Raw genomic sequence first — 14,764 nt, forward strand, 5'->3', positions numbered from 1 at the left:
TAGGCTATACAATAGAAGAAAGAAATTGCTGTCTAAAAGTAGGGAAGGAATGGTCTCAAAACTGGAAACACACCCTGCTCAACTTAAACAAGCAAATAAGACTCCTAGTGAAGTCCTCCAAAGCTAACTACAAATCCAAATTTGCTTCCCTAACTAAGGATAACCACAAGGCATGCTTTAGTTACATATGTAACCTCAAAGGTAAGGCATAGATTTGTGCTGAATTCATAGTTAATGGTACTACATGTATAGAACCTGTGGATATAGCAAACCTGCTGGCTGACAAGTTCAGTGAAGAATTCACTCTCCAGTCCCAGCCACATATACCCCAAAGCATCTCTAATACCTGTCCTCCACCTAGTATCTCTGAGGAGCAGGTCTTACATGCCCTCTCCCAGGCCAAAAATACACACTCTCTGGGACCAGACAATATCCCAGGCTGTGTTCTACATGTGTTAAAACAGGAATTAGCATCACCATTGGGCACACTTTTCAATCACAGCCTAAGCACTGGCTTCGTCCCAGCAGAATGGAAAACAGCTACCATCATCTCTTTCCATGAAGGGGGAGTCCCCACGGACCCAAGGAACAATAGACCCATTAGCCTTACCAGCCTTATCTGCAAGGTCATGGAATGAATCATCATGGACCGTAGTAACAAATATATAGGAAATCTTCAAAATGCTCGACCCCACCCAGTTTGGCTTTATTAAGGGATAAATCAAGCCTGTTAAACTTAGTGGACTTCTTCAAGACAATCACCAAAGCCCTAGATGAGGGCCAATCTGTGCATATGGCCTACCTAGACTTAAGCCAAGGCCTTTGACACAATCCCCCACTCAGGCATTATTGATAAACTCACCCAGCTGGGTATCAACCCATATACTGTCAGGTTGGTTGCAAACTGACCCACTGATAGAACTCATACGGTCAAAATAGGAGACTCCACCTCCTCCAGCAGACCCATTAACCAGTGGTGTTCCACATGGATCGGTTCTGGGACCCCTACTGCTCAGAATCTACTTCTCTGAAGTACAGGCTAAAACTAAAGGACTGTGGCTAACAAAGTTTGCTGATGACTGCAAACTGGAAATGATCATTGAAACCCCTAGTGATGTCAGCATCCTGCAAGAAGGTCTTACGCAGACTAATGACCGGTGCCAAAGTCATGGCCTTAAACTTGATGCAAAAAAATGCATTATTATCCCCTTTGGCAACAGTGATATTCCTGCAAGCTACCACATCAATAGCAATACCTCAAGCACACAGTCAGTGGTGAGAGATCTTGGCACATAGGTCAACAGCAACCTTAACTTCGATCACCATGTCTCCACAGTGGTAAGAAGGACATATTATATTGCTTATCTCATAAGTAAGGGCATTGCCTCCAGAAAAAAGAAGTTTTAACCCCCCTGTACTCTTCCCTCATCAGGCCAATAATATAGTGCAATGCTCCCTTTGGTATGTTCCTTCCCAAAACACCTGCAGCAACTGGATAAACCACAAAGGTTCCTTACAAAGAAAAATCAGGGTTTTCAAGATCTGTCTTATGCGGACAGACTGAAATCATTGTCACTTTACTCAGTGTCGTACAAACTGCTCAGAGGCAACCTGTGCCTTGCATACAGCTCAATCTCTGACCCAGCTTTAATGGAAATGCTGCACATTCGCAAGTCAAATGGCACATGGGTCACTCGCTCAAAGTACCTTAACGTGGAATGTGACATCAACAGAACTTGTTGGAGAGACAGATTTGTCTCACAGAGGTTGCTCCACCTTTGGAACAAGCTTCTGATTCATGTTAAACAAAGCCCCTCATTGGCCCTATTTAAACGTAATGTGAACAACTGGATTGGTAACCAGAAATTAAACCCCGGGATTCCACCTGTGTCTATCTTGGATAGGGGCAATAGATGGTGATTTTACTGTCTGCTCAGAACCAGAAACCCTTGGGAACAAGGGTTAAACTTGGCTAGACTTGTAAGGGCCCTGGAGCCATTAACCTAGTAACCCCCTATGATCCTGTGAACAAGCATGGGTAATTCTGGTGACATTTGTTTTGCAGATATGCAGGAGGTCCATCAGAGTGGGGTCTGACAATGCCTTGTATGCCAGGCATAGATCATCCCTCAACAGCCTGTAGGAGACAGAATATAGGGGTAGAGCCTTGAGGCAGTCTGCATAGGACATGTTAATTACATCCTGTATTCTTTTAGTGAGGAACCTCTGTGGACATTACAACTGTTGGATATGCCTGATTCAGTACATACCAAAGTGAGCACTGTACTGAATGATAGGTCTGATGAATGCCAGATACAGTGGAACAATGACTTCCTTGGACCTAGATGCCATACATTTGTTTATAAGTTGTACAACATAGAATGATTTCCTCATTGCTATAGACATGTGATAGTCAAAGGCTAGATTACTGTCTATGTGTGTCCCTAAGTCCCTAATGACTGGATCAACTCTTAGGAGTGTGTTGTTAATATGATAGTTACCAGGGGTGGATGACTTCTCACAGGATACTATTATGCATTTCTTGGCATTTAGTTTTAGTCCATGGCTCTGACACTAGTTGCTTGTCTGCATCAGCCCTTCCTGGAAAACATGTGTGTCAGTGGGCAACTCAATGGCAGCTCCTAATTTGCAATCATCTGTAAATTTAGTCAGCCAGAGGCCATTGTCATTCATCTTGTCTTCAGAGAAATAAATGCTAAAAAAGGAGCAGTCATAGGGCCCATCCCTGAGAGACTCTGCTTGTGACTGGCCTCTTTGTAGATGTGGACTCTCCAGTTCTAACTTCCTAGGTCCTGTCCATAAGCCAGCTGGCTATCCATCGGGTAACATAAGAGTCTGTATCTAACCTCTTAAGTTTGTCAACAATGCCAAAGTGGGGTATTGTGTCAAATGCCTTGACCAGGTCAACGTAAGTAGTATGAACCATTTTGCCCTCATCCACTGCTTTAATGACCTTCTCAAAGAAGTCCATAAGGTTGAATAGGCAGATCCTGCCATTGATGAAAGCAAATTAGGTTGGGTCCAGTGTCTGGAGGTTTCCTATGTCATTACTGACCATTTCCATAATAATTCTTTACATGGCTGAGTCTAGTAAGACATATGGGTCTGTAGTTTCCAGGGTCTGTAGATAGCCCACCTTTGTGCAGAGGGAAGATTGTTGCTGTTCTCCATTCATGAGGCACAAAGACTGTTTGGAGGCAACAGTTAAATAGCAGTTCCAGATGACCTGATAGGTCATATTTCATGCTATTTAGAAGGCATCCTGCTATAGTGTCTGGGCCCATTAATGCAGTTTTCTTGGCCTTAAAGAGAGCATTAAGGACTTGTTCCCTAGTGATAGCAGGGGAGTTATATTCGGTGGTATTTCCTAATGGAAGGTTGAAGGGGAAGAGGGGGAAAGTTGGAGCTGAATTTCTTGGCCAGTAGGTTTACTATTTCTTCTGGCTCAATATAGATGGTTCAATTAGCAATGAACTAAACACACAATTGTGTATTGCCTTTGAAGTTGCAGACATAGCTAAAGAATGCTTTGTGGTTCTCCTTGGTCTGGTCAGCCAAATTTACTTCAAATTTGGCTTTGGTAGACTTTATTTGTCCTCAGAGTTTTTATTTAGTTTGATGAGAGTGATATTTATGCTGATGTGTGCAGGACCCCCTAATGTTTTATATGAATTTCTTCCTTCTGTTATACAGTCTATTTATGTTGTGATTCCACCAGGGTGGCTTGTTTTCTGGGTTATTTCTTACTTCTTCCTAGTGGGCACAGCTGCCTCTGTGCAGCTATTGACATGCTTGTATATGGTTTCTTTGAACAGTTATGCATAGGCAGCAGTGTTTTCAGGGTTTATATGGGCTTGAAGTTTTGCTAGGTTATCAATTAATAGTAGTAAGTTAGCTGTAGAGTAGTTCCTGAATATTATAGGGTTAGCTGGAGTTCTGTGTTCTATTTGTACTTCAAAGAAGAGCATTTTGTGGTCTGACCTTGCCAGAGAAGACATTACACTAGGAGGTTATGCAGCACTCTCCCATATTAATGAGGACCAGATCCAGTATGGTTGCATCCCTAGCTGGTATATTGACAATCTAGTCCAAGGAATTTGTGTTTCCAAAATCCAGAAGCCTTTGTGCCTGTACATTTGGTGTCATATATGATTCCCAGCTAATATTGGGGTGATTAAAGTCACCCATGAATATGGTATTGGGTTGGATGGTGAGTGTTTCTAATAAGTTTGAATACATGGTATGGGTTTCCTGGGTCACAGAGGGGGACCTGCAGCTTGCAAGGATGTGATATTGGATTTTTCTTATGATGATTTGAACGTGAAGAAGTTCAAGTCTATTGTCCTGTTTGGACAGCCTTGAGGTATATTTATTTTATGTAAATCAATACACCTCTACATTTAGTCCATTTCTGTGCAGTAGCTGGTCTAAATGTGCAGAACGCATTATAACCTTTCACTGTCAGTGCGCTCTCTGCATCTTTAAACCATGTCTCAGTGACCTCACAGATGTCAGCATTAGCTTCTAGGGAGTGGAGTCTTTTGTTTAGACACCTTGCATTGAGCAGTAATACCTTTAGATTTTCTTGGTTTTGATTTGCTATGCCAGAAGTACTTTAGTTTCACCTATAAAGGCACTATGGAGGGAGGACAATGGTTTAGCTAATATTTGAAAGCCTAGAGGGGAGAGGTGCAGACCATCCCTGGCAAAGTAGAGTAGTCTGTTGACCATCTCCTTCCATGCTGACAAATATCTCACTCCCCCCCCCTTAGAATGACACCAGAAACTGAGCCAATTATTAAAGTCAGTCATCTTTGTTCGTATTGTGGCATCATCCTTGGAGAAGGTAAAATGCTGTTCAGTGCTAGGCTCATTCCAGCCTGGGACACATATTCCAAGAGCTCCATGATGTTTCTCTTCAAATATGCTAGGGCAGTACATCTCAGGTCATTTACACCCACATGGACTATGACTGAGTCATACTGGTACTTGTGGTCCAATGACCTCAGTGTGTACATAATGTGGTGGATCCTGGCCCCTGATAAGCAACTGACCATGACTTTCTCCTTACACAGCCTGGTGAGAGGGACATCGGTGTGTCTCACAATGGAGTCTCCAGTGACCAGAATGCTAGACTGTGTGGTGGCTTGCTTAATGTGTTTAGAAGTAGAGGCTCCAAGAGACATGACTGTATGTGTTGAGGTGGGTGTTCTTTTGAAAGCGTGCATTCGGGGCTGCTGAGAACATTTGTTAAGTGTACTTCATCTAGGAGGTCTTTAGGGTTTAGGAAGGTTACAGTTAAGTGCCTCAGCATATGTGGATCTATGTGTCTGCCTTAAATTGTGTGTGATGGGTACATCATGTGTACTACTGGCAACCTTATTGACATTGGAAGTGCTTTTATGTGAGAGCTTGGCTTCCAGTGTCATTGTGTAAATACATCTCACATATCAGTTTGTTTGGAAATTAATTGGTCATCAGTAAACATGAGGTAATTTCTGCTTTGCCTCAGGATGCCCATATCCACCAAGCTAGTAACAGAAATAGTGGAATGTTCATATCCATAGCAACAGACCCCTTTTATTGATTAGACATTTGGAGTGAAAATATCAACTAGTTGTCCTGTGTGCAACTAAGTACTGATGAAATGGTGGGGCATGGGCATGTGTATGCAGAGGGATGATTGGTCCACAGGTGAATGCATGTGTATATTTATGTGATTCTGTGGAATGCTGTGTGGGCAGGAGGAGGGGGGAACTGTCATACCTATAAAATATTTTAGATTAATGAAAAAATCCTCTAATATAGCTGGGGGGCATTAGACACCAGGGATACTGTTTTAAATATTACCAGAAGTCACTTAAAAACATTAAAAGGCTTCAAATCCTGTACCTGCAGCACAGAAAGCTGTTTGTTAGCAATGCAGAGCATTAGTCCTCTGTGCTAACAGTAGACACTAGTGATGCACTTTAAATTGTACCCTAAGTTACTTGAAAAAAGTTAAAATAACAATAGGAAAAGGCTTCAAACCATGTACCCTTGGCACAGAAAGCAGCTTGTTGTGAATGGAATGATTTATCCCACTGCACTAACACAAGAAACCAGGAATATTATTTAAGTATTTCCTTAAGTCAATTAAAAAATTAAGGCAAGAAGAAAAGCTTCAGACTCTGCACCCTTGGTACAGAAAGCAGCTGTTTAACACAGCAGACCTTTACTCCACCACATTAACTGAAGACTTAGTAAGCAACCTGGTCTTGCATCTGTATGCATTTTCTGAATGATAACAAGTACAAAAGTCTACTGTTTGACATTATGAGTACTGTAATGGTCCATGCGTTAAAGGAGACAGGGCAAGCATAAGAAGCAAAATCAGGAGTGTTTTGTAAAATCAGGGGACGTGTCGTGGGGGGGGGGGGGCTGACATACCTCTAAATGGTCATGTTCAAAACTTCTAGACAAAGCCAGGAGAAATATAGACAACACCAGGGAGAATTTTTAAATATTATTCAGTGTCAATTAAAAAGTTAATAGAGTAACAAGTCTAGCATAATGATGCTGTATCTGACCAATAAGATGAATGAAACTAATGCCTGGTATTACTGACTGATGAATCATCCATGATTTAAGAGAAGCAGAAAAAAAGAGCTACATCAAGGACATCCTCTAATCTCAGGGACAGGTAACAGGTATGGCAATGTGTGCATGTGTGTATAAATGTGAGTGTGCTTTTGAATGTGTGGACATTAATGTCAGAATGCATGAGAGGAGTGCCTGTGCAAATATGGTTTATGGGCCATCAGTTGTGATTACTACTATTAGTAAAAATACTTAATTCAGAGACATGTAAATTAGCCAGTAATGAGGTGTTTCTTTGCTGTGGCTAACATGTCTCTGAATCACTACTTTTGGCAGCAGCAGTTTGCGTGAGCACAGAGCAACTTTTCTGAATTCTGCCTATAGTTAATACATAAACCAGATACATGTGCCATTTGGGTCCATCCATATCTAATACATACTACTAAGTAATTGCGTAACACAGACATAATGAGTCAGTGATGGATATGGCCATTCTATTTACTAACATGGCAGCAACTACTGAAGCAAAAGTAAACATTGTCCTTAGGAGCACGTGCGCTCGTGCACAAACACACACGCACACATATGCGAACACACACAAGTACACACAAGACCTGCAAGCAGATTTCTAACCCTAATCCACTGGATCTCCAAAAAAACCCTCCTTCTCAGCTCCAATAAAACCAAAACTATGATTTATGGCACCACACAGAAATTTAAAAAACACAAAACTATTTACATATCTAGACCACAATACTACATCTTTTATATGCTTTTGCTTGACCCCTCCCCCTTAATCTCTTCCTCCACCTTAACTACACAGTGAAAAGGGATAGTTCTCTCCTATTTTAGAGCAAAAAAATCTCTCCCTTTATTACTAAAACCTCCAGCCACAAACAAAGGTATTCTACTTTCCCAACTTGTATATGGCTTCCCCATTATAGTCTCAGCATCAAAACGAAACGCCACACAAATTCAAACAAACAGCAGGTCGTATTTATGTCACAGGCCAGGTTAAGATCCCTGGAGCAGGTGACCCTTGTCCCATTTGACTTGTGGATGTGCAGCATTTCCATTAGCTTTGGATTTGAGATTGCTCTGTAGGCCAGGCGCAAGTCTCCTCTAAGTAGTCTGCACACTACTGAATACAGTGACAGTGACATCAGTCTGTCAGTGTATGACATGTGCTGGAGTCCCTGAAATTTCTTGGTTAGAAATATATGAGGTCTCTCAAGTTACTGCAGCTGCCTGGTAAGGTACATACCAAAGGGAGCATTGTACTCAAGTATTAGCCTGATGAGGGTCAAGTACAGAGGAGATATGACTTCTTTCACTCTTGAGGCAATGCCTTTGCTAATGAGGTGTGTGAACTTTAGGCTACAGTCAACTTGCATTTCCAAGTCTCACACTGCTAAGTTGTTACTTAGGGTATTATTATTTATATGATAGTCTGCAGGGATACTGTTTTGCTGAAGGGGATGATAATGCAACTTTTAGCACTGAGCTTCAGTCCATGGCTTTGGCACTAATCATTGTTTTTTGTAAGTCCCTCTTGTAGTATATTGGCATAGTCTGGGGATTCAATGATTGCACCTAATTTCCAGTGGTCAGCAAACTTAGTCAGCCACAGCCCCTCTGTTTTGGCATGAACTTCTGAGAAGTATATTCCAAACATTATGGTACCCAGCTCTGACCCCTGTGGAATCCCACTGGTGACAGGTCTGCTGGTTGAGGTAAAGTCCCCAACTTTCACTGACTGTGATCTGTCAGTGAGCCAGTTAGCAACCCACCTAATGACATAAGGGCTGATATTCAACTGGGAGAGTTTATCAATGATGCCCGAATGTGGGATTGTGTCAAAGACCTTGGCTATGTCAGGATAGGCTGTATGCACAGATCTGCCTTTATCTATGGCTCTGGTGACATTTTTGAAGAAGTCTACCAGGTTTGACAGGCATGATCTGCCTTTGACTAAACCAAACTATGTCGGATCAAGGGTTTGGAGTTCACCTATATCCTTATTTATAAGGTCCATGAAGATTCATTCCATGGCCTTAAAAATAAGGCTGGTTAAGCTTATGGGTTTGTAATTCACAGGGTCTGTTGCTGTACCCCCTTTATGAAGGGGGGGTGACAGTTGCTATTTTCCATTCAGCAGGGACAAAACCAGTACTCAGGCTATGGTTGAAGAGAGCAACTAATGGAGTTGCTAACTCATGCTTAGACCATTTAAAAAGCAACATGGGATGCCATCCATTCCCACAGAGGCTGTGCTTTTAGCCTTGGAGAGAGCATTCATGACTTGCTCTTTGGAGATACAAGGTGGGGAGATGTAAAGGGAATGCTTTGTGCAATGTTTGGAGGGGACGGGTGGGTGAAACTTTCACCAAGCCTGTCAGCTAACAGGTTAGCTTTGTCACAGGATCAGTGTGTGTGTGATGTCACCCACACCTAGTTCAGCAAATGTCTGGGTCCTACCTTTTAGGTTACAGATACAGCTGAAGACTGTCTTATGGTTATCCTTAGTTATGGTTGCTAAATTATTTTACATGTTGCCCTTAGTGGAATTTACAAGTTGTCTTATTTGTTTGTTCAAGCAGAGGAGTGTGTTTTTCCAGTGGTGGGACCTCTGTTTTTTATTCTTAAACAGCAACTTCTTCCTGTTGTTGTATAACTTACTAATGCTAGATGTCCACCAGGGAGGCTTGTTTTTTCTTGAAGATCTTGTTTTGATCCTATCAGAGACAGCTGTTCAATACATTTGCATAAGTGTTTGTACAGGGCATTTATGTATACCTTAGTATAGTTTTCACAGCCATCTGCAGGAACAGGAGCTTGGAAGTTACTTATGCAATCCCTTAGGCGGCTATAATCAGCTTTGTGATAAAATTAATAACATGTAAACATGTATTTGATAGAAATATATTTGGAGCTTTTCTCTTCGGGTCTCCACTGAAAATGGGTATGTACTCAGATGGACCAACCCGGTTAACAAATGTGAAATAAATAAATTTTTATATATATATATATATATATATATATATATATATATATATATATATATATATATATACACACACACACACACACACACATATATATATATATATATATATATATATATATATATATATATATACATATATAGATAGATATATATATATATTAGTAGAACTTTATTCCCTTACAGTAATAGAGATTTGGTAATCATAAAAACAGTGTGATATTTTTAGAAATAGAATGTGACATATCATCTGCAAGTGCAGAAAAGAAATATGCATTGGCTTAACAGAGTGTTCTTGTGTTGAACAAAAAGTATTATACTTCTGAATGTTTTTGTAAAAAATGGCATTAACAATAAAGAGTTGTTAAAATATCATAAAGAGGTGAATGTATACTGATATTCAAAAGAATGAACATGCTAAAATGAAATGGCTAGCACAGAAGAAAACAGTTACAAAGTATCCTACCAATGAAATAAAATTTCAGCATGCTGAGAACTGTTTTTCTCTGGATGAGCATGGCTAGCACAGCAGAAAAAGTTACAGACTATCCTAGCAATGGAAAAACATTTCTGAAAGAGCCCTTCAGCCTACTGAGAATTGGTTTTCTCTGGATTGAGATAAGGATGCAGACAAAGAAGGCTTTAATACAAAAAAAGAATATTTTCATCAAGGACAAAATTTTGAAACTATAAAAAAGACTTTTTTGGTGGAAAATTTTGTTATCTCAGCTGAAGAAGTGCAGTGTATCTGGCAGTGATCCATGATTTAAAGAAAATGTTTTTAATCTCACTGTAGTGCTTGCTTGACCTGTTTCAATAAATCTATCAGTAATTACGAATATACAGTTGTACAGTTTGTCTCTGTAACATGCTGCTAAATTCCATTTAACAGTGGCGTGCCAAACTTAATTCGAACCTTTTAAATATTCATAAAAGTATGACAACAAGCACTAGTTAATATTTTGTTGGTGTCAGCCTCAATACAGTCAGTCTTGAACAGCTCAGCAGTATCAGGAACTTCCAAGTGGGTGAAAAGAGATTTTGTCTTTGCATCTGGTCTGAGACGTTTACCAGCATTTTTGACATAGTGTTTCCAGTTTGCAGTTTTGGACTACATCCTGATGACCTGTTAGCCATTTATGAAAATGGTAGGCCTCTTTCTAAAATAGCATGGATACCAGCAAGTATATAAGTGCTAAATGCACACATTCTGTGGTCATAGACTTAAACCAGACTCCTGATAAAACTGGTAAAGAAACCAAACCAGGATCGACCACACACAGAGACTTTATTGGTACAACAACAGTGTAGCAACCATTTAAATAGGTCCTCCTGATAAAGTTTGGACATTATAACATCAATGGTATAAACAAGCCAGTAGTGATGTTAAATGGAATACAGCATTGTTTGGTATAAATACAAGTGAGAAAGTTTACATGTGTAAATGCATTCATTGTTTTAATCAGTTTGCACAACAATATAAAACTCAAGTTAAAAGTTTTAACAGTGGAAACAGATATCCTTGTTTTGTTTAAAAACTGTGTTACATAAGTTGTCAGTAAAGACTATGCAGGACAAGTCAAAATTATCAGATGAAGTCAAAAGTCATTTTGGAAATCAAGCTAAAAGTTTACAGGTTGTAGAGACAGCTGAAATGTTTCAGTCTTACTACTCACAGTGGCATGCTTTTAACAAAAATAAGAAACTATCAACAAAGCTTAATAAAAAACACATGCCAAAGTTAAAGAAACATAACATACAGGTTAGGAAGTATATGCAAACTGGTTTATACATTTTACCTAGAGCTGATGTTGCTATACAGATGGATACTACAGAATGTACAGTAGTGCAAACAGATGACATTTGTAAAAATTTGCATGCAGCGGTTTGTGCAAATGTACAGAATTTAAAAAACTGGTTATGACAGAAACATCCAGATTTATGGGTTAAAGATAAAATAAGTTCCAGTCCATCTGACATAGCTAAAGTGCTCAGAAAGACATACTGGGTGTGGCCAGTTAGAAAAAAAGAAGAACCATCTGTATTTATGTTGTGTATGGTATACCAGAAAGGACAGTCAAGTTAATTCACAGAATAAAGGGATTACAGTTATAGATTTGGCAGATGAATTTCTTTGCTAGTTGATAGAATGTAAAATTTCAAGTCAATGCTACATTTTAAAAGTGACAGTACAGTCAAAAGTTCAGATCCTGTGAATGAAAAGAGTGCATCATAAATATTAAGCCACAGGTTCAACTCCTACATTATACTTGTATAAAGAGCAGACAAGTAAAGTGTCAGAATTAGATCAGTTCATATTTTACCAAGTACACCAGATCAAATTATAGGCCAGCACAGCAAGCTAAATTAAAGACAGCATTCTTAGTAATAGTTTATGTTGCTATACATGCATTTTGGAACAAGAAAAAAGTACCAGGTGACATTAAGTGTATTTATAAGAAAACTGCTGACACATTACAGCAATCTGTTCATAAGCTAATGGGAGGGAAAGTAATGAGTGACAACGAAGATAAGCATAATATTTTTTCTGTTGGTACTGATAAAGATGGGTTTAAAATAGTAAGTGCAGTAGGATGTAAAAAGTAGAAAAAAGTGGGGGGATGAGAACAGGGACATACTTGAGAGCAGTATCAGCTCCTTCAGCTATGAGAAGAAATTGCAGAAAATGGAAAAATAGGCAGATAGAGAAAGGAGTATTTCAGTCAAAGAGGAAAAGCAAAAGCAAAAGTTGCAGGATGATAACATAGAGGGTCAAAAGTTTTATAATAAGGCAAAAGGGAATACTAAATTGCAGCAATATGACAGTAAATGCAATGTAAGAAATGAAAGTGAACTGAGACTTAACTGACAGTGCATGCAACACAAGTTAGCAAAGGAAACAGGGCAGTGCCTGTGACACACAAAGAGATATTTGGAATAACACAGAAAAAGAATTTCAGATTTTATGGGCACAGGCAAAATTCTGTAAACTAAACAACTACTGACCCATAGCTATCCTATCCCCCCTATCAAAAATACTCGAAAGAGTTATTCATACGCAGCTAATGAACTACCTTCTACAAAATAACCTGTTATCCAAATATCAACATGGATTTAGACTGTTCCATAGCACTACCACTGCTCTCATGTCCTTTAATAACACTATCAATAATTATAGAAACGTGGACCAGCTAGTGTCAGCCATTTTTCTTGACTTGTCCAAAGCTTTTGATATGGTCAACCACAATATACTCCTCAAAACTCTATCCAACCTTAACATGAGCACCCCCTCCATCTCATGGTTTAAAAACTCCTTCTCAGGGCGACAACAAGCAGTTTTATGGCAAAATCAATTACCTCCCTGCTACCAATATCCTTAGGAGTACATCAGCACTCTATACTGGGTCTATTACTCTTCTCTCTATTTACTAACCAACTCTCCACTGCCACACCCAATGCCTCAGTCATTCAATATGCAGACGACACCACACTTATATGTGTAGCCCATACACATCATGACCTCCATACACCAACCCAAGAATGTTTCTTCCTTGCAGAAACTTGGTTCAGTAACTCCCAGCTTATCAGTAAAAAATGTAGAAATTAACTGGACTTCAACATGAACAAAATACAGTTATTTTTATTATCACATAAGCGCTTTCATCTCTCATGGAGACTTCTTCAGATAAAAATACACTCACATTCATCATCTTATTTATAAACTAGCTGAAGTTCACCAACCAATCATGAAATGCTAGTAATTAAAAAATGCCCTGTGTTAAAGGTGTACAAAGCACCTATTCCAATCACAAGTACTTGCAAAACATTTTTCAAAGTAGAATAAACTATGAAACATAAATAAAGCACTAATCCAGGCCTTCTTTTTAGGAGAAGGTTCCCCTGCACCCCAGTGGCAGGAGTGTGCAGTTTGAACTTGTCTGATTGAAGACTATAGGAACAGGGCTCAGTTTTGAGATTTTTTTAGTGGTTAATTGGATAATTTGTTTAAAAGCCTTTTCTGATTTCTTGTAGTCATCTAAAGCTGTTTTAAGTGTATTTTTTACTGTTTGTAGTCATTTAAAGCTGTTTTAAGTGTATTTTTACTGTTTTTGCCTTATCTATTAAAAAAAACATTTTTTCCTTGTTTCCCACCTTTCTAAGCTAGTATAGTCCAGTTTTCAGGCTAGTGTTGAATTCAGGGCTGTTACAATTTTCTGAGTTGCCCATACCTTACTTGGATAGAGGGAGGTTTCTCTGTTCACCTGTGAGAGAGGGAGCTTTGAGCAGCCATCTGTCCCTGGAGGAGTGGTTCCAGCCCAGAAGTTAGTAGTTTGTGGGCCATTTTGGGCTAATTTCTATCTCTTTCATTTCCCTGCTGTAAAAACTGTGTTTGCATGGTTTTGCACATCTGGGCAGCACTGGTTAGCTAGGGCTAAATTTATCCTGACTCCACCAAGTCTCCTCTTCAGTTTTTCCCTTGAAAGTAGTCTAACTCTCAACCTAAGCACTTAAAAAGCATCCTACAGTCCAGCACTTGCTCAGACCTCATAGCAAGCACTAATATACCTTGACACTTGATTGCCCAGCAGGGCAAGACTCATTATTCAACCCTCACAAACCAAGCGACTAAACAGCTCACCCTACTATTCAGACATGAACAAAGGGCAATTTCAGGTATACTCTCCAGTCCAGCTGGTGAACCTGGGTATCCTGAGGCAATGTTACAACTGCCTCATGTACACAGACAACCCTCTCCTCCTACCACAAAACATTAACATATGCAAGAGATGCAATTATATAGCTAAATTGGAGGCTAAGCTCTCTCCACCCAAGACTGGAACAAGTAGTCATGAGGCAAAGGTTAACACTTGCACCACACATCCAGCCTCACATAGACATACTAAACCAGCACTGGCAAAAAATACACATAAATACACAAAATCATACTCGGAGGCTCTAAATATAAACCTGCAAAAGCATCACAGACCTCCAAAGCAGACACCCAAAAAACCTGCACCTCCCGTCACAAACCAGACAGCACATAAAACACAAAATCAGTGTCAGCACAATCACAGCCCTTAAGGAAAAATAACATACCTAACACACTAGTAATAGGCGACTCTATAGTCAGCCACACTGACGTCCCACTCACTAGGCTGG

Source organism: Protopterus annectens, chromosome 14.part0, assembly GCF_019279795.1.
Source record: "Protopterus annectens isolate FY-2018-M chromosome 14.part0, PAN1.0, whole genome shotgun sequence".
NCBI classification, from domain to species: domain Eukaryota; kingdom Metazoa; phylum Chordata; order Ceratodontiformes; family Protopteridae; genus Protopterus; species Protopterus annectens.